At 44.9% G+C, this 19,606-nt stretch overlaps 1 pseudogene; it reads right to left on the reverse strand.

The window, feature by feature from the left end:
* Window positions 1-8,494: 8,494 nt before the first annotated feature.
* On the reverse strand, window positions 8,495-18,046 carry LOC136510573 (uncharacterized; annotated as a pseudogene).
* Between the last annotated feature and the right edge of the window lie 1,560 nt (window positions 18,047-19,606).

Genomic DNA, 19,606 nt, shown 5'->3' on the forward strand with positions numbered 1-19,606 from the left:
CTAGAGTCATGGAGGAAGTGGGTCATCCCAGAGAAGGACAAGAAGAGGACCCGAGACCACATTGGCACTATCCACATCCTAAAGGAGAGCAACCTGAAGGGGTTAGGTGTCTTTGAGGCCTACCACATAAGAAGGGTGGCGCCATCGATGATGCATGTGCTCCCACTGTACGTGATGGCGCCCAAGGCATCATTCGACAGAATAGCGCTCGCCGAGGGGGTGCATCCCAACTCTAAAATTGCGCAACGCATCAAGGAAGCGATGGAGCCTTCATGGGATGATGTGGGTGTCCCCCTTGACTTCATCTATCTGGTGTTGGGGCATCCTTCGATGCGACTGGAACTAGGCCATGTCATCTTTGTAAGTTTCCCCTTCTCTAGCATTCTTTTCAATTGATTTCCTGACCCCTTGATACTAACTTTGAGAGGGGTGGGGTCAGTCGAGGGACCTCGTCTTCATGGATCATCTGACACCATTGCCGAGGGATCTATCCATGAGGGCAGTGAATTGCGCTGAGGGCGAGCGACTGAGAAAGGCGAAGGAGGACAAGAGGAAGAAGAAGTAGTAGGAGCTACAGGCGTGAGAGCTAGGGGAGGACACCAATAGCGATGATGATGATGATGATGATGATGATGATGGAGACAATGATGAGGTAGTCAATAACATCGAGTGGGACAACTTGGAGAATGAGGATGTGCTGATAGGTATTGGTTCATCCTTGCATGAGTCAGGACCCTTCCCATTCCATGGAGGGAAGGGTACATTTGGGGAACCAGCTGAGATGGGCCGTACTGTCCGCCTACCCTAGGAGCCAGTAGGGGTGAGTGGCTCTACCGCTGAGCCTAAGATGTCGGTTGAGGTGGGTGGCTCCGCCATCACACCCCAAAGAGTCATGGGAGCAAGCCCCTCTACCCAGGAGCAGGGGGCAGGTTCTAATTGGCCTCGCTCTGATGAGGCGAAGCAAAGTTTGGGGGGTTTGCCTCCCAAATGTATATGCCACCTAATGGCGCTGAGGTAAGTTATCAGTTCCCCTACTTTCTCTATTTTGGATGGATTTCATTGTGACTTATGCTTTTCGTTCCTTACAGCGTCAGGAGGCAGCGTAATCCTTTGGCACTAGCGCCAAAGAAGGGCGTTGCCCTCCAAGCGAGGCAACAGCTGTCAGTTGGTGCCGCACCCATTTTGGGCAAGAGCGGCGCTAGTGCAACCACTCCTCTGGTTAGACAGGCGCTGCCCATGGTGGCTCTCGTGCCCTTAGCGGGATGGGTGGATGTGGGGGCCCAAGGGGCACCTTCGGAGGTCATAGAGCAGCCAGCGATGGCGGTGATACCTCTACCGATGATGGGATGGATAGTGCTACTGACCACGCTCATGTCATCGACCGTGGCCAGCGTGATGCAGCCGGTCATGTCCCCACCAATGTAGGTGGAGGTGATGGTGGCTATGATAGGTGGGTCATAGCTAGACACTATTGTGGTGGCATGGGCCGGATAGAGGGTGACATGGCTGAGGGGTCCCCAAACATCACGATGTTGGGAGAGAGGTCGGTGGTGCTTGGAGCCAGCACGGAGTCATCCTTGGCCCTGATGTTAGTGGATAGTGACTCACCTACATGGGGCAAGCCCCTGCTTCGGTGGACAAATCCATAGGAGCTGGCATCAACTCTTTTTACCTTTGACAATGCTACCAAGAGCATGGAGCAGGAGAGCCTCGACGTGAGGGTCACGTCCATGCTCAAAGCCCTAGACCATGCCAGGGGTGCCTTGCGCAACATTGTCATTCCCGTCAGCCAGGTATTTGCTTGATCCTGCTTCTCTCCCTTTCCTTTCTCCATATATTTTTTGAATTCTAACCATTGTCTCCCTTCAGTCCCTCATCGTTCACAACCGGGGGAAGTCTTGGTTCCTTCATGAATAGAAGGAAACCTAGGATAGCCTCGTCGAGGAGGCACAACTATGCAGGGAGGTGACCACTCAGCTTGTTGTCGCCCAGCAGAGGGTGGCTGAGCTAACCCCCTCGCGGGTGGTGGAGGCCCATCAGCACGCTGATGAGACCGAGAAAGTGTTCGAGAACCTATCGGTGAGGTCACAGAGGGATGACGATGAGGACGCCAAGGTTAGGAAGGAGTAGGATGTGCTACTCTAGAATGACATCGAGGCCCACCAAAAGATCCTTGACCTTCTAGCCAAAGTTGAGAAGGAAAGGGAGCTAAAGCTAGGGGCCGAGGAGAGACTCGCGGCTCTAGAGAAGAGGGTGAGCCTAGATACCATGGCGGTCGCTCTGCTACACAAGGAGCAGGATGAGCTGCTCCAGACCATAGAGAGGTTCCACTCAAAATGTGGCACGGCTTGCGAGGAGCGCGATCAGGGCTTCCAAGAGCGTGACTAGGCCTACCAAGAGCACGATGATGCGTAGTAGAAGGTTGGCTCCCTCTAGGCCGAGCTCAGGAACGTGACAACCTAGAAGCTAGAGGTCAAGAGTGTTTCCATCATGCTGGCCATGGACCTCACCGAGGTGAGGAGGAATCTCTAGGCGGAGAACAATGAGCTCGGTATCCTGAGCGCTACCCTTGGAGTGGTCTACGATGACATTAAGGTGGTGCAGTTGGAGGGACCAGCTCTCTCACGGCCTGTGCCATCAAGATCATGGCTTGGGTGCGCTAGCTTGAGAGGAATGCCCATCGCGCTAGGGTCAATCATTCCTTCATGATTGCTCATTCTCATTATGGGGACAACATCTACCTAGAGATGATGAGCCATGGTTTTGCGCTTGGCTATGAAGCCCACGAGCTAGAGGAGACAGAAGTGGCAGTGGCTCCCCTTTCACAGGACCTAGCTGATAGGATAGAGAGCATAGTTCTTCCTTGGAGAGGTTAGTTAGCTAGATAGGTCGGGCCATCATTCTTGTAACAAGCAGACAAGCTCCGACCCCTCTTTTCTATTTGAACAAAACTTATCATTTTGTTTTGTTTGATAGAATCTATTTTTCTCCCTTTTTATGTGTGAAAAGGGGTTCATGCATTCTGATCCTTCCATTTGTTAAGACTGTAGAGCTCAATGTATAGAAGGGAAACTCTAATCATGCTAGTGAGCAAAGATGCCATAGCCACTGAGGTGTAGGTCTCTTGCAATTCTACCAGTTTTACTCGCCGTTCGTTCCCATAGACCTTGCCGCTATATTTAATGTGAGGAAGGGTGTTGGGCACGGTGACTATTTTAGAAAGGGTGTATGTATACCCTTATCAGCCCCCGAGTGAGACCTAATCCCTTGTTGTTGCTAGGGTCGAGTGTCACTAAAGATCGAGGAGAGGATAGCAAACCTAGTAGGAGAGAGTGTCTCTTATTTTCGTGCGTACCCCCTCCCTAGGATCTGAGCAATTGTTCTACGACCGTGCATTTGGTCTCCTCGCGAGTCCAACTTTCCTCGAGCCCCCATGCATAGTAGGGGTCCAGTTGAGGGTTGGCTCATCTTTGTGATCGTTGCCCCGTCTGTGGTTTCTGCAACCGGAGGGGTTGAGCTAACATCACTTGCCTCGATGGCTCGAGTGACATGCTCGGTGAGCTCTCTAACGGGTATGTTCGAGTGGAATCTGGGTCCATTGTTCGTGATAGGGTTGGCATAGCCCTCTTGTGGCATTCCCTTGCTCCTTAACCCACCTCCTGGCTGATGTCCGTGTTGCTCTAGAGAGCGACTCAGGTGGCCCGTTGGCCTCTCCTCGATGGAGATTCTGTGGGCTTGGCTCAAGGTTAGGATCGAATGAGAAGGTTGAGATGACCCTATCTACTTCTAAGGGGGTTGGGTGAAGGCTACTAGGGCTCATCTATGTTTTCTCCCCTGGCTCTGTTCGATCCAAGGTGGCCTCAAGCCCTTCGCGGGCTGGCCTTAGAACCTTGATCAATTGGATTCCTAAACTAGGGTTGGGTGGCTTGAGCCCCTGAGCTTCATTGGGCTTGGTAGGGGTTGGCCAAATTTCATGCGTCATCTCATCCACAGTTTCCACAACTAGAGGGGTTGAGCTAATGACACTTTCCTCGATGGCTTGAGTGTTGCGCTCGGCAAGCTCACTAATAGGCATGTTTGAGTGGAATTTGGGTCCGTTGTTCACTGACAGGGTTGGCATAGCCCACATGGGGCATTCCACTGCTCCTTAACCCTCCTCTCGGTAGATGCTCAAGCCATTCGATTGGCTCGGGTGGCCCGCTGGCCTCTCTTCGATGGAGATTCTATGGGCTTGGCTCGAGGTTAGGATCGAACGAGAAAGGTTGAGATGTCCCTATCCACTTCTGAGCGGGGTCGGGCATGGGCCGCTAGGGCTCATCTTGGTTTTTCTTCCATGGCTCTGTTTGACGCGTGGCGGCATTGAGCCCTTCGTGGGCCAGCCTTTGAACCTTGGTCGGTCACCATTCTTATCGAATTAGACAGCTACCGCTTTGTGACGCAACGCGAAGTGTTGTGATGCAACAGTTTGCATATGAGATGCTTGGATGTATGGAATGAATGTATAACTAAATGTATGAATGCGTGTACAAGAATGGATGAATGAATGGTCATGTGCTAGAAACAAAAAGTAGGTTGGTAAGTTACCTCGATGGCTCGAGTGACGGGTTCGGGGAGCTCTTACCGGATATGTCTGTGCAGGGTTTGGGTCCGTCATTCATGATGAAGTTGGCATAACCTACATGGGGCAGCCCACTGCCCCTCACCCATTTCCCGACCGTGGCTCGGGCCGTCCGATCAACTTTAGGTGACCTACTGGCCTCTCCTCAATGGAGATTCCATAGGTGAGCCCCTCCAAACCCTTCCTGGGAAGGTGGAGGCTAAGGCTTGGAATGCGGGAATAGAAACTCTAATCACGCTGGTGAGCAAAAACACTGTAGCCGCTGGGGCATAGGATTCTTGCAGTCCAACTAGTTTTACTCAGAGTTTGTTTTCGCACACCTTGCCTCTAGGTCTTAGCGTGAGAAAGGGGTCAGGCATAGGGAATATCTACCGAACAGACACTCCTACCAGCCCCTGAGTATGGCCTGACCCCTCGTCATTGCTGAGGTCGGGGGCTTGATAGCGAAGTTAATACGAGAAAGGGGCGGGCATAGATAATGTCTACTAGATAGACATTCATGCCAGCCCTCGAGCGAGACCCGACCCTTGCTGTTGCTAGGGTTGGGGGCTTGATAGCAAAATTAAGACGAGAAAATGTTCGTAAAGTAAGGGTAACTCGTTGGCATAGGACTTACCTCAATGGCATGAGTGACAGGTTTGGGGAGCTCTTACCGAATATATTTGAGCAAAATCTGGATCTGTCATTCGTGACGGGGTCAGCGTAACCCGTTTGGGGCATCCTTCTACTCCCTACCTATCCTTCAGCAGTGGCCAAGCCATCCGGTCGACTTGTATGATCCGCTGGGACAGGACTGGCCTATGGAGATAGAGGATGAGAACATCCCGCACAAGAATTTAGTTAGGTTGATAAGCAAGGCGACGAACTTGTAATAAATGGACGAGCTCTTTAAATTTCATTATAGCCTAACAGACTTTTAGCCCTTCTCCCCTTTTCATATAAAATGGTTAGTGGGTTCTGACCCTTTTCATCATTAATGGCATAAAGCTTAGGGTGCAGGTGTGCAAATTCTAATCACGCTAGTGAGCAAAGGCACCGTAACCACTAGGGCGTAGGTTTCTCACAGTTTGACCAATTATACTCAGAGTTTGTTCCCACAACCCTAGCCCCTAGGTCTTAAAATGAGAGGGGGTTGGGCATAGAGAAATTTGGCAAGGTGGATAAACTCTTAGATGCGCACCGACACTTTTCGCAGCTAAGGCCAAAAAGCCTAGGGTGCGGAAAAAACTCTGATCACGCTGGTGAGCATAGGCATCATAGTCACTAGGGCGTAGGTTTCTCGCAGCCCAACCAGTTTTACTTAGGGTTTGTTTCCTCAAACCTTGCTTCTAGGTCTTAGCATGAGAGAGGGTCGGATGTAAAGAATGCACACCAGAAAGGTACGCTCTTATTAGCCCCCGAGTGAGGCCCGACCCCCCACCGTTGCTGGGGTTGGGTGTCACTAAAGGTCGGGGAGTTCGACAGCGAAACTGATAAGAGAAAGTATGCATTTATTAAGGGTAAAAGTGACGTAGCTGTTCAATGTTCCAGGCATTGAAAAAGGCTTCACCGTCGATGGTCTTGGGCTTGTAGGCGCCTGGTCAGAGTACCTCCGCGATAACATATGGTCCCTCCCACGGCGTAGAAAGCTTGTGGTGGTCCTTGTTGCTCTGGACGAGACGGAGCACTAGGTCTCTGACGTTGAAGGCCCAACCCTGCACTTGACGGCTGTGGTACCGGCGCTGGTACTTGGCCAAGTAGAGGAGGGCAACGTCGCGGGCTTTAATGAAAACGGGGATCCCGATCTTCCATCAGGTAGAGGTAACTATCATTGTGGCGGAGAATGACACACCGATCCGGCTTCAGATCAAAAGATCGAACCCTGTAATCTTAGCACCACAGCTCCTCTGGTTATCAACCAAGTCATGGACCAGGTTGACCTCACCAAGAAGGCTAATCCCTACCTGCGCAACGAAGAACACAAGCAAGAAAAAGAAAGAAAGCAACCAAATTGCAAATGAATGATTAATCTCACGAGTTGGGGTCTCACAAACCGATGAATGGCGAAACTATTCTTGATAGAATAATCTAAGCAAAACCCAAAAACCTAATAACGGCAGTGGTGTATGATTATAAAGGTCTTAGGGTCCTCGCCTACCCTGGACGCGCCCCCTAATGGGCCCAAACACGATACACGGTCCAACGGACCAAAAGAAGGTGTTGCAGCACTCTGGCAGATTCTGGATGCTGACTTGTTTCAACGATTCCTGTTGATTCTGAAGGGCTTTTGACATAAGACCACTTGTATTGGCTTCCTTATCAAATTAGCTTTCCAACCATATGTGGATCGTCGAAAACGGAGTCCGGATGCATCCTGGGTAACTAGTTTAAGGCAGACTGGTCCTGAAGGCCGAGGTAGACTCAAAATCATTCTGTTGGATGTCCACTTGTTTTGATGATTCCCGTTGACTCCTATTGAATTTTAAGGTGGGACCACTTCCATTGGAAGCTCCATGAAATTATCTTTCCATCCATATAAAGAACATCCAAAATGGACACCGTATGCGACCTGGGAATCGTTTTTAGTATGTGCTGCTCCTGGACTCCGAGACGGGCTCGAACTTGAGTTGTTTTGGGCCTCCACCTCGGGGACTCGAACAGAATTAGCCTCGGGCCTCTGTCTTGACTTGGACACCCTTGCTGGCCTCCTACCCCTCCATACCATGTGCCAAACATGGTCGTATGCATGGGTGTCATGTCCTCATCAGGTAGGAGGCCAGCAAGGGTGTCCAAGTCAAGAAGGAGGCCAAGCAAAATTAATCAACTCGACACCGCAGCAAGACATTCAGTAACTAGATAAAGGGTTGACTTACAAGAGTTGCAAACCAAACCCTAGATAACTTCTTCCACCCACAGCCACGATGAACCACGATCAGAAGATGGGGAACTCCACGAATTCCAAGCGACGCACTCAAGCCATAGCAGCTTGATCACGCACTCCACACAGATCCACAAGAATCTGGAAGATAATCTTCAAGATGAAGAACCTGATGGGAACACCATCTAGGGTCTTCCGAGCGGCGGCTCGATGAGGAATAACACCACAAATAAAATCCAACCTCCTCTGTTACAAGGGGACACTCCTAGATAAAGGCATGCAGGTCGAACTCCACCGAACCAGACTTTGGACCAAGTCGGACTTGGCCTACATGTGCACGACTCCAGAATTGGCCTGGCCAAAATTAGTGCGCGCAGGCACCATGACACATACAGGGATAATAATATAATATTGCGGCTACTTAGCTAGTTACCATAAACTCTATTTTAATTAAGCAAATAAATGCATCACGTGCTTAGGTTGGACAGCCCAAGTCCATGGCGTGCTCAGGTTGGACTGCCCTTCATATCTCTATGACTGGATATTTGATATTACCCACGCCTCTCCAATTATTTCTCCACAGCCATAACAATTCAAGTGATATCAACCTATATGGAGCCGATAAATATATTGTTTCTTGGCTTCATATTTTGCGCTTTCTTGAATGTCACACCGCCAAAAATGATATTTGAAGATAGGCCACCAGTAGTAAATTTCTCCATATTTGTGATCTGTTTCTCATTAAAAATGACAGCTCCAAATTTAAGACCATAGGATTTCAAAGAATTATGGGTAGCTATATTTAAATTAATGTTAGAATTATCTGCATGAATATTTTGTGGATCCATGGGCTCATCATCCTCCCTTTCTTTAAACAAAGCCGTCCTCGGATTTGGCTCAATCCTAGCATCTTCCTTCATCTGATCATCATCAGCGTCATTATATTTATACTTACATTGGGTAGCAATAAGCATGTTTCGTCCATTGCCCTTCACGTTAGCAACCTGAGAAACGTCATGCTACAAGACAGGCTTTCCCTCTAATATTTCCTTGAATGAACCATTATTAATTGAAACATCAGTCAAGTCACTCTTTGTTGCAACTAGCATGTGTTCTCGGCCAATCAAAGTCACATTATTTGAAACATGGTCATAAGTACTAGCAGATGCAGTCTTGGGAATAGAATCCTTGCTTGAGCTCTCACAAGCAATAATTTGAGAAGTCGCTGTCACATCATTCTCGCCCTCTTGAAGCAAAGCCGTCCTCGGCTTTGAGATAATTTCAACAACCTTTTTCTTCATTTTGGAAGTAGCAAATACCTCAGCCTTAATAGCACTCTGAGGAATTGGTTTGAACACATGATTAACTCCCTTGTGCACAAACGAATAAGTATTAGAACAACCACCATGAGTAGCATCAAGATCAAATTGCCATGGTCGACCCAACAACAAATGACATGCAGTCAATGGTGCAACATCACAATCCACGGTATCAATATATGTTCCAACTGAAAATTTAACTCTAGCCTTATGAGTAATTTTTAGTGTACCACTTTGATTCATCCATTGCATATAACACGGCGTTGGAAGCCTCCACATAGATAAAGACAAAGCATGAACAACATCTGAGCTAATGACATTAGTGAAACTGCCACCGTCAATAATTAGTTTGCATACCTTATCATGGATTGTGCATTCTGACTGAAATATATTAGATCGTTGCCCCTTGACATTACTAGCAGTAGCATCCTGCTTGACTTCTTGAGCCAGCATAGATAAACCACTTGCTGCATCATCAACAATATCACTATAGGAGAATAAAAGGAAGAGTCCATAGCTTGCTGTTTTGGTGTCGAAAAAAATTCAGCACGCACGCTTACATCTCTCTCTTGCACAATTAACTCCTCTTTAGGTTCAGTTGTCGTAGTGCCTCGGGGCTTTTGTGCACATGCAGTAGCTACCTTCTTTGACTCAAGAGAACGAAATCGGCGCCGAAGCACAGCTTTCATATCGTTCCACGTCCAACAAGGAATTTTTTTGTCCCAGCAATCCCACCAAAGTGAAATATCTATAGCTATCAACACGGCTTCCTATTGTAGCAACTGCCTCTATTGTCACCCATTGAAAGAGAAGACACCATATGAGCTCTTGAATGGTAGAAAGGCCAACATTGCATATTTTTGGGTCTTTGGTTGTAAATGCTATATCTTGAAGAAAGGCACTAGATTGGGCAAGTTTGACAAGAAATGTGATGAAAGATTCCTACTTGGTTATTCCACTACAAGCAAAGTATATAGAGTTTGGAATTTGGATAGTGGTACTCTTGAGGAAGTTCATGATGTTGAATTTGATGAAACCAAGGGTTCACAAGTAGAGAATGAGAACTTGAAAGATGTTAGAGGCATTCAACTTTCAAATGCCATAAAGAACATGGATATTGGTGAATTGAGGCCTAGGCAAGTGAATGATGATGAAGATGATCAAGTACAAGTACTCTCTAACTCATATGTGCAAGATGATACAAATCAAGCTAGTACAAGTGGTTCTCATGAGAATGAATAAGATCAAGTGGCTAGTATATCATCTCAACCTAATGATCAAGCAAGTGCAAGCAATCAAGTTTCAATCCTCCAACCAACCAATGTTGCAAGGGATCATCCATTGGACACTATTATTTGTGATATTTCAAGAGGTGTGCAAACTAGATCAAGATTGGCTTCATTTTGTGAGCATTTCTCATTTGTGGCATCCATTGAACCAAAGAAGATAGATGAAGCATTGAAGGATGTTGATTGGGTAAATGCTATGCATGAAGAATTGAATAACTTCACAAGAAATCAAGTATGGGAATTAGTAGAGAGACCAAAGGGACACAATGTGATTGGAACCAAATGGGTCTTTAGAAACAAGCAAGATCAAGATGGGATAGTAGTAAGGAACAAAACAAGATTAGTAGCACAAGGCTATACACAAGTTGAAGGTCTTGACTTTGGAGAAACATATGCCCCAGTTGCTAGATTGGAAGCAATTAGAATCTTGCTAGCTTATGCTTGTGCCCACAACATAAAGCTCTATCAAATGGATGTTAAGAGTGCATTTCTCAATGGTTACATCAATGAAGAAGTCTATGTTGAGCAACCTCCCGGTTTTGAAGATGACAAGAAGCCCAACCATGTATACAAGTTGAAGAAGGCATTGTATGGATTGAAACAAGCACCTAGAGCATGGTATGAGAGATTGAGGGACTTCCTGCTCTCTAAAGGGTTCACAATGGGCAAGGTTGACACCACTCTTTTCATCAAGAAGATTGGAAAAGATCTATTTGTGTTGCAAATATATGTTGATGACATCATATTTGGATCAACCAATCAAGACTTTTGTGATGAGTTTGGAAAGATGATGGCTAATGAGTTTGAGATGTCCATGATTGGATAATTAAGTTACTTTCTTAGTCTTCAAATCAAGCAATTGAAAAATGGTACATTTGTAAGTCAAGGCAAGTACATCAAGGACATGATCAAGAAGTTTAGAATGATTGATAGTAAAGTCATTAGTACACCAATGGGAACCAATGGCAACTTGGATAGTGACACAAGTGGAAATATGGTGGATCAAAAGTTGTATCGGTCTATGATTGGAAGCCTACTCTATGTGACCACATCAAGACCAGATGTCATGTTTAGTGTATGCATGTGTGCAAAATTTCAAGCCTCACCAAGAGAAAGTCATTTGAAGGCTACAAAGAGAATATTGAGGTACTTGAAACATACACCAAATGTTGGTTTATGGTATCCCAAAGGAGCAAAGTTTGAGCTAGTTGGTTACTCCGACTCGGATTATGTGTGATGCAAGGTTGAAAGGAAGAGCACCTCAGGCACATGTCAATTGTTGGGAAGATCACTTGTTTCATGGTCATCAAAGAAGCAAAATAGTGTTGCATTATCAACCGCCAAAGCCGAATACATATCCGCCGGTAGTTGTTGTGCACAAGTACTTTGGATGAAGGCCACTTTGAGTGACTTTGGAATCAAGTTCAAGAAAGTGCCATTGCTATGTGACAATGAGAGTGCAATCAAGTTGACCAACAATCCAGTTCAACATGCAAGAACAAAGCACATTGATGTCCACCACCATTTCATAAGAGATCACCAATAAAAAGGGGACATTTGCATTGAGAGTGTAGACACCGAAGATCAACTCGCCGATATATTCACCAAGCCATTGGATGTGAAGAGGTTTTGCAAGCTAAGGAATGAGTTGAACATATTGGATTTCTCAAATATGTGTTGATGCACCCCCCCCCACTCATATGACATGCCTCTCCTTTGAGCAATCCAAGGTAAAAGTTGATTGGCATAACATACATCCTTGCTAAGGACATGTTTAGTGCATCTAGTCACATTTTTAATCTTATTAGGACCTTTCAAGTGGTTCTATTTTATTAGGCTCATTCATGAAAATCAAATGAATTTGATGTTCATATGGTATCACTATTGCTTCTATGCTTGACTTGGTCTAGTGGTAGCATATGATATGTTTGTGGGCTTGTAAACCTAGTGTTTAATCTAGAAAATGAACTCTAAGTGTTTAACTCAACATGGTACAAGATAACCCTTATTTGGAGGTGTGAAGAAGCTTGTCCTTGGATCAAACTGAGTTAAATATCTTTGGTCAATGATCTAGATTAGACCAAATTTGGAAAAATAATCATCACCCCATTGATTGACATTGATAATCTAGACCCTACAAGTGGTACTATCTATATCTCAAGTCTTTGTGGTCATTGATGACAAAGGGGGAGAGAAACAAAGATATATGTAAAACAAACAAAGACATAAGTGACAAAGGGGGAGAGATAGTGCACTAAGATAAGTGAAAAGACAACACAAAGGGGAAGAGAAATAAAGATACAAGTGATAGGGGGAGAACTTGACATAAGAGGAGAGAGATGATAAATGGAAAGGGATCAATTGAAACTTTGAGCACACAAGTAGGGGGAGCAAGCTCATGAACTTGTATGGTACATTTGAATGTGCATTTCATATATTTGCTTGCATGTCATAAGTTCTAAATCTAAAATATCCATGCTTGTGTGATAAATGCTAGTTGTAAGATTGAATGATGAAATGAAATCACTAGATAACTTTCATTTCCAAGTAAGCTTTTACAAGTGGTATCTTCTAAAAGTATGTTTCCAAGTGATATAAAGCTAACCATGGTGCTAAGGATGGTATAATGGTGCACTCCGATTTGTATCACGCTTCAAAGGTCCATCTTTTATACCTTAGCATCATTTGGTAGACATTGTCTCCTATATTTCCCATCTAAGCATATGTGCAAGCTTTAATCCAAACTCTTAGCACATATGTAGGGGGAGTAATAGCTACCATTTGGGGTTCATGAAACTTATCCATATTCTTTTACACATGGTAAATATGCTTGGGCAAGCAACATGGATTCAATTGAATTTTAATTCATATATTTGTGAAAGGGTTGTCATCAATTACCAAAAAGGGGGAGATTAAAAGCTCTAGTTTGGTTTTGGTGAATTGATGAAACCCTAAGTGCTAACCTAGTTTATCAAGTGATCATGAGATAGGTAGCACACTCCAAGTGGTAAAGCAAATGAAGATCATAGCATGATAATGATGCCATGGTGATGATCAAGTGCTCGGACTTGGAAAGAAGAAAGAGAAAAATAAAAAGCTCAAGGCAAAGGTATAAACCATAGGAGCTATTTTGTTTTGGTGATCAAGACACTTAGAGAGTGTGATCACATTTAGGTTTGATAGCCGTACTATTAAGAGGGGTGAAACTCATATCGAAATGTGGTTATCAAAGTGCCACTAGATGTTCTTACTCATTGCATATGCATTTAGGATCTAGTGGCATGCTAACACCCTTGAAAATGTTTGTGAAAATATGCTAACGCATGTGCACAAGGTGATACACTTGGTGGTTGGCACATTTGAGCAATGGTGAAGAAGTTAGAGGTGAAAAGGAGTTAGTTGGAACCGGCGCGTCCGGTCAGTGAAAAGGAGTTTGAGCAATGCTGGTCCCAGTGGAACCGGCGCGTCCGGTCAGTTGTAACAGCAGAGATGCTGGCGTCGGTCAAACAACCGAACGCTGGGTCTTGAACGACCGAACGCTGGAAGGGTGTGTCCGGTCCTGTTGTCGGGCAGCGCACAGAGGCTAGGGTCTTTGACTGGACGATGGCAGGGTCCGGTCGTGCATGACTGGAAGCGCCCGGTGGGCAAAATGTGTTTCTAGAACCTTACTGGAAATGACTGGATGTTGGTGGCTTAGCGTCCAATCAGTTATAGCGCAGCGTCCGGTTAACTCAAGTGACCATTGAGATCGGAACACGTGGCTGTCGTTGGGTGACCGGACGCTGAGGTCCAGCGTCCGGTCAACATGACCAGAGCGTCCGGCCAGCCCGTGTTGTGCCCAGTGAAGGAGTACAACGGCTCTATTTCATGGGGGCTTCTATTTAAGCCCCATGGCCAGTTGAAGCTCATACCTTTGGTCATTTTCATTGACTTAGCAACCTTGTGAGCTTAGCCAAAGCCATCCCGCTCATCTCCATCATAGATTCATCATCTTTGTGAAATTGGGAGAGAATCCAAGTGCATTGCTTGAGTGTTTGCATCTAGAGGCACTTGGTGTTCGTGTTTTGCTGCGGGATTTGCTTGTTACTCTTGGTAGTTGTCGCCACCTAGACGGCTTAGAGCAGCGAGGATCGTCGAGCGGAGGGTGATGATTGTCTCCGGCTCCGATCGTGGTGATTATGAGGGGTTCTTGACCTTTCCCCGGCGGAGAGCCAAAAGATACTCTAGTGGATTGCTTGTGGCTTGTGTGATCCTCATCTTGTGTTGGTTGTGTGGCACCCTATTGAGGGTTTGGCGTGTGAAGCCAATTAGCACGTGAACCTCCAAGTGAGTGAATCGCCACAACGAGGACTAGCTTGCCGGCAAGCAAGTGAACCTCGGTAAAAATAATTGTGTTCATCATTGATTCCGAGGTTATTGGTCTTCATTGTTAATCATCCTTGTGATTGATTGGTTCCTTCATCTACACGGCGGTATAACCCTCTTGATCACTCTCTTTACATTACCGTAAACTAGTTGTTAAGCTCTTTAGTGTGGCTATTTATGAGAGCTTGCTTGCTTGGTTGGTGTGGCTCTTTAGTTAGTCTTTGAGAACACACTAACATAAGGTAGTGTCATAGCTATTATGTGAATAGATACTATCTAAACTAGATTTGTGGTAGGTGGCTTGCATTTTGAGTAGGCTAGCGCAACACTTGCTTCGCCTCATAATTGTCTAACCATTTTGTTAAGTGTTGTTGTAGAAATTTTTATTAGGCTATTCACCCCCACTCTAGGCATTAGGACCTTTCAGTCTCTTTGACAGCATCAGACAAATGTTTTGAAGTAATAAAATTTGGTGTACCATTCCCTTTGTTTTGTGATTGATTTCGGTTAAGACTGCCTCTAGTAGTGCGCACAATGTTACCTGCAGGTGTCGAAGCTGCGAGTTGTCCGTTCTGCTTCACTTGTAGGTTATTCTGCAACTCAAAAAATTACATGAAAAATATTAGGACTCTCATACCGTGCACTTAATCAATTTTCAATCCGAAATAACCTGATCTAATGGTGCTTCATTCTCTTGTGTTGTTTCTTCTCTTTCAGTCAAGATTGGTTCACGAACAATTGAGGGTGTTTCATTCCCTGCTGTTTCATTGGCTGCTGTTTCGTTGGCTGCTGTTTTGATGGCAGCTTGGTTAACCTGCATTTAAATTTTTTTATTACTACTACTTAGCTCCCGTACATGAGAACTTAATTGATTAATCTTCTTATGTTCAGTTTGAGCAAGCATATTATGTTGATGACTGTCAAGTGAATACAACAAAAAAAACTATCAAAAAACAAACCTACTAACTATATAAATATGCAAGTTCAAATGTTACAATACTATTACCTGTGGTGATGGTCCTTGCCTTTGTGCTGCCAGCATTGACATAAACTCTTGCCTAAGTTGTTCTTTATCAGCCTCCCTTGCTTTCTGCAATTCTTCCATCTGACGCCTATGTTCCTCCTTCTTGGCTTCCCTTTCAGCAACTTGGCTTTGAAGTTGTTCTTGTACCTTCTCGAGCGTAGCCTTCAGCTCTTCAGTTTCCATATGGGATGCCGTTTCAGAACCGGCCTGGTCCTCGAAACGTTCAGTCATTAGCTGCCTTCTACTTGGATACCTTGCCAAATACCCATTACCATGAACCTTGGATGATTTAGATCTAGTAGTTTGCTTGTATGCTTCCTGGAAAATAAGGTTTCTCTCTACTGATGGAATAAAGCTACTTGGTGACTCTGTTTCCTTCTCTGCAATTTTGCTGCAAGCAGTTTTCTAACACAAAGAAGACATGCAAACTTTGTTAAACAAAAACTGGAAACAAAGACAATGAATCATTTAGTAAGGGTTGTAGAAACAATTATATACGCACATAGACAGCCTTAGATGCATCATTTGTCCATTTCCCTCCCTTACTGTGCGGTTTCGCCCAAAGATCCACATCATTTGGCTCTTCACCGGTTTGTGGGTCTCTCTAATTTTGCAAGAATGAAACAAATAAATATTTCATCAAGTAAGAAAACATTGATAGTGCTTCTCAAGTCATTACTAGTTCATAGCTGTACTGAGCGAAAGGCTTTGATCCCGGCATCTGCTTTGTTTGGGCAAGCGAACGGTTTTGAGAATTCTTGTTGCCAAGTTTCTCCATGATATGTTTGTATTAAAAAAACAGTGCTCCGAAGAAAACATTTATCACTGCAAGTGCAATTGGTAAGAAAAATAGTAAATGGCATCAAACCTAGAATTCCTCAGTGCCGAAATACAACACTAGATAGTGCCATTCAACAATGTGCAGGTCTTCGGGCTTATGTCTCATTCTCTCATCATAAGTGTCGTAAGCCCTGTAAATTGCACTAACTGTTGAGCACCATCCTTTGTAGCGCTCATTAGCGATGGCCCGTATCTTTTTCTTGTTTTCCAAAGTATCCTCAAGGTTCCACTTTTCCTGTTGAAAAAACTAATACACAAACCGGGTCAGTTCTTACACTATTTCACAAATAAGATTGGAACAGACCAAAAATATGCGAAGCTTACCATTACGTCATATGTTATCTTCTTTTTAACTTCAACATCAATGTCTTTCCACTTTCTCACTCCAATAAGTGGAGCACTTTTCCTTGTATACACTACCACTTCATCAACAAAAGACCATTGGTTACCACCAACAGGTCCTCCCATTCTAGAGAATTCAACATGCAATTTCATAGTGCCCAGCCTAGCTCTTTTGTTGGATACAGTTAAACCTTTGATGGACCCATGTCCTTTAAACTTCCCCTTTTCACTGCCACGTCGCCCTTTAAAACGACAGACAATGAAATTTAATAAATGTTACTATTAATCTTGTGGAATATAATTGCAACTTATAATAATGTTTTCCAAAAAAAAAATCTTACCATCATTGACCAGTTGTTTTTCACGATGAGCATGACTTGGCCGCTGCACTGGTGGTGTTGGATTGCTAGATTGGCTTGACTGAGTGCTGGGGTGCTCTGCATATGCCTCTGCCAATAATAGAGCATAAGTTAAAATTGGTATATGAAGAACTGTTAAATTGATTTATAACTTGGAGAGAGATATTATATTACGGATGTCATCAAGTTGTCCTTCTAGACATAACCATTGGTTGTATGCTTTGACTGTATCTTCCCTGAACGTATCACAAAGTTCTGGAAACATGCTTATATTATTGAATTGTCTACCAATGAATTAATTAAGATGCAGTTATGGACACTAGTGCAGCAACTTAACTTACCACGGCCTCGGTTGTTCGCATGCAATTCTGCAAGACAGTCCTTGTAGTCATCAAGCGCCTCATTTGTGAATTCTTCCTCATAAAATGCTGTACCGGAGGTAGTTTCATGGGAGTTATGGATACATTTCGCTCGGTTATTCTATCCGTGCTCAATATTAATCTGACTTCTCTCTCCTCATCGTTCATTGTTATCATTCCACTTGCATCCATTTCCGTTTGAATTTCACGAAGTGTTGCTACATTATTACCACTTCGTTTCTTATAGTATAAGAAGTCCCTCATAGTGTAACCTAAACGTGATTTCATTGTTAACAAGTTTCCAAACGTGAGATCCTTCCTCTCTAATTCAATTTCAGCAATATCCTACTCAGGTGGTGCACCTATGAGACGAAAATATAGACTCCAAGATTCTGTTTCTTCCGATGACATCACAATATTTTCCCTGACAAACACATTCACATACTTGGATGACATAGTTGAATGGAAACTGAGAATTTTACTTGAGTACACTAATGAACAAGATTAAATCCCAACCTGCTAGCTGTCTTTCCAAGCGAATGAAATTTTAATTGCTTACTATCACAAATACAAAAAACAATTTAACATTCAAATGGGTCCTCAATCCCATAATACTTATCTAAACAGAGCAGGAGCGTATGGATGAAAAGAACTAAGCAAGAATCAGAGCTCAGCTTTAATCAGGCACCTTTAGTTGGTACCAGCGATGAATTAAGCGTATGGATGAAAAGAAAGAATCAGAGCAGTAATCATTGGATACAAAAGCAAGAATCAGAGCTCAGCTCGATAAGTTCAAATCATAGTATATGGCCTAGAAAATGGCCGTGCTCGCTGCAAACACCAAATATATTGCTACTGTTCCTATAACAGCTAGCATCCACTACAGCCTACAGTCACATCCTAAAAATATCACAGCCGATCAAGCCCAATATTTCTATTCACTACTCACCTAAAGAATTCCCAATATTAATAACAACAAGTTTCTGTTTCATGATAGAATGAACAAGTACAAAACAAATACAGTTAAGATGCCTCAAGCACTGGCTAGAATTCGCATTATTAATAACAATAATTTAATTAAATGATTTAAAAACACAACACTCATTTGGCGTTATCGATCAAAAGTTGAATAGACCAGTAAACAGACAAAACTAGTAGGCGTTAAGCGCAGAGTACACAGCAGAAATCAGTTCACTGAACCACAACATGAATATATCAGTACACTGAATCTTACCGACGCTGTGAGTCGAATGGCCTGAAGTTTGGTCCGAGACTTGAGGAACGACATCGGCTGTTGGTTTCTTGACTGTCGTCTGTTGAACATTTGGTCAATTTATGACTTATATTAATCCATAAATACGACTTAAACAATAGTAACAGTACCACTAATCATACTGTAACAGCACCACTACTGCAGATCGTATTTAAAAGTGCAGCAACCAAGTGCGCTAAAAACGCTAACAGAATAGCATATGAACAATAGCGCACAGTGGGATTAGATTTATACCCTAGGGTGGGACTGCCGGTACCCGCGGATAGTGAGCCACCATCTTCTCCGTCGTTGGTGTTGGTGCGGCCACCAGTCCTCCTCGTGTCCACCATGTTGCAGAGGAGGTCGCGCCGGGAGACTCCTGCAGGTGCGGTGTCGGAGCAGTGGCACGGGAAGCTCCTGCAGGTGCGGTGTCGCAGCAGTAGCACGGGAAGCTCCTGCAGGTGCGGTGTCGAAGCAGTGGCACGAGAAGCTCCTGCAGGTGCGGTGTCACAGCAGTAGCACGGGAAACTCCTGCAGGTGTGGCGTCGGAGCAGTAGAACGAGACTCTCCCGTCAGGAAGCAGAAGCCCCCGAACAGGAAACTGCAGACGGGGCAGCAGTCGCACCGGGAAGCCGGCGCTCCCCAAAAACTTGATTCCCCGCCTACCCGTGCAGGTACGCTTGACGGGGGAAGTTCCGGAGGCCTGCTACCGAAGCTCCCTGTGCGCGCAGGGAACTCCGGTCGGAGATGCAGACGAACAGCTCAGCGCTCAGATGTTGCGGAGAGGAGGAAGAGGAAGAGTCGGGTCTCGCACACCTGGAACAGGGGCGCCCTCCCCTCATTATAGCCGCGCAATTCCCATCTGTCCGTTAGGCCCTGTCGGGGGAATGAACCTGGACAGGGTGGTTGGGCGTTGGGAGTTAGCTGTGACGGCTAGGGTTTTGGTTGGGGCCAAGCGACAAAACCAGGCCAAACCAAGCCA

The sequence above is a fragment of the Miscanthus floridulus genome, chromosome 16, assembly GCF_019320115.1.
Source record: "Miscanthus floridulus cultivar M001 chromosome 16, ASM1932011v1, whole genome shotgun sequence".
NCBI lineage: Eukaryota > Viridiplantae > Streptophyta > Magnoliopsida > Poales > Poaceae > Miscanthus > Miscanthus floridulus.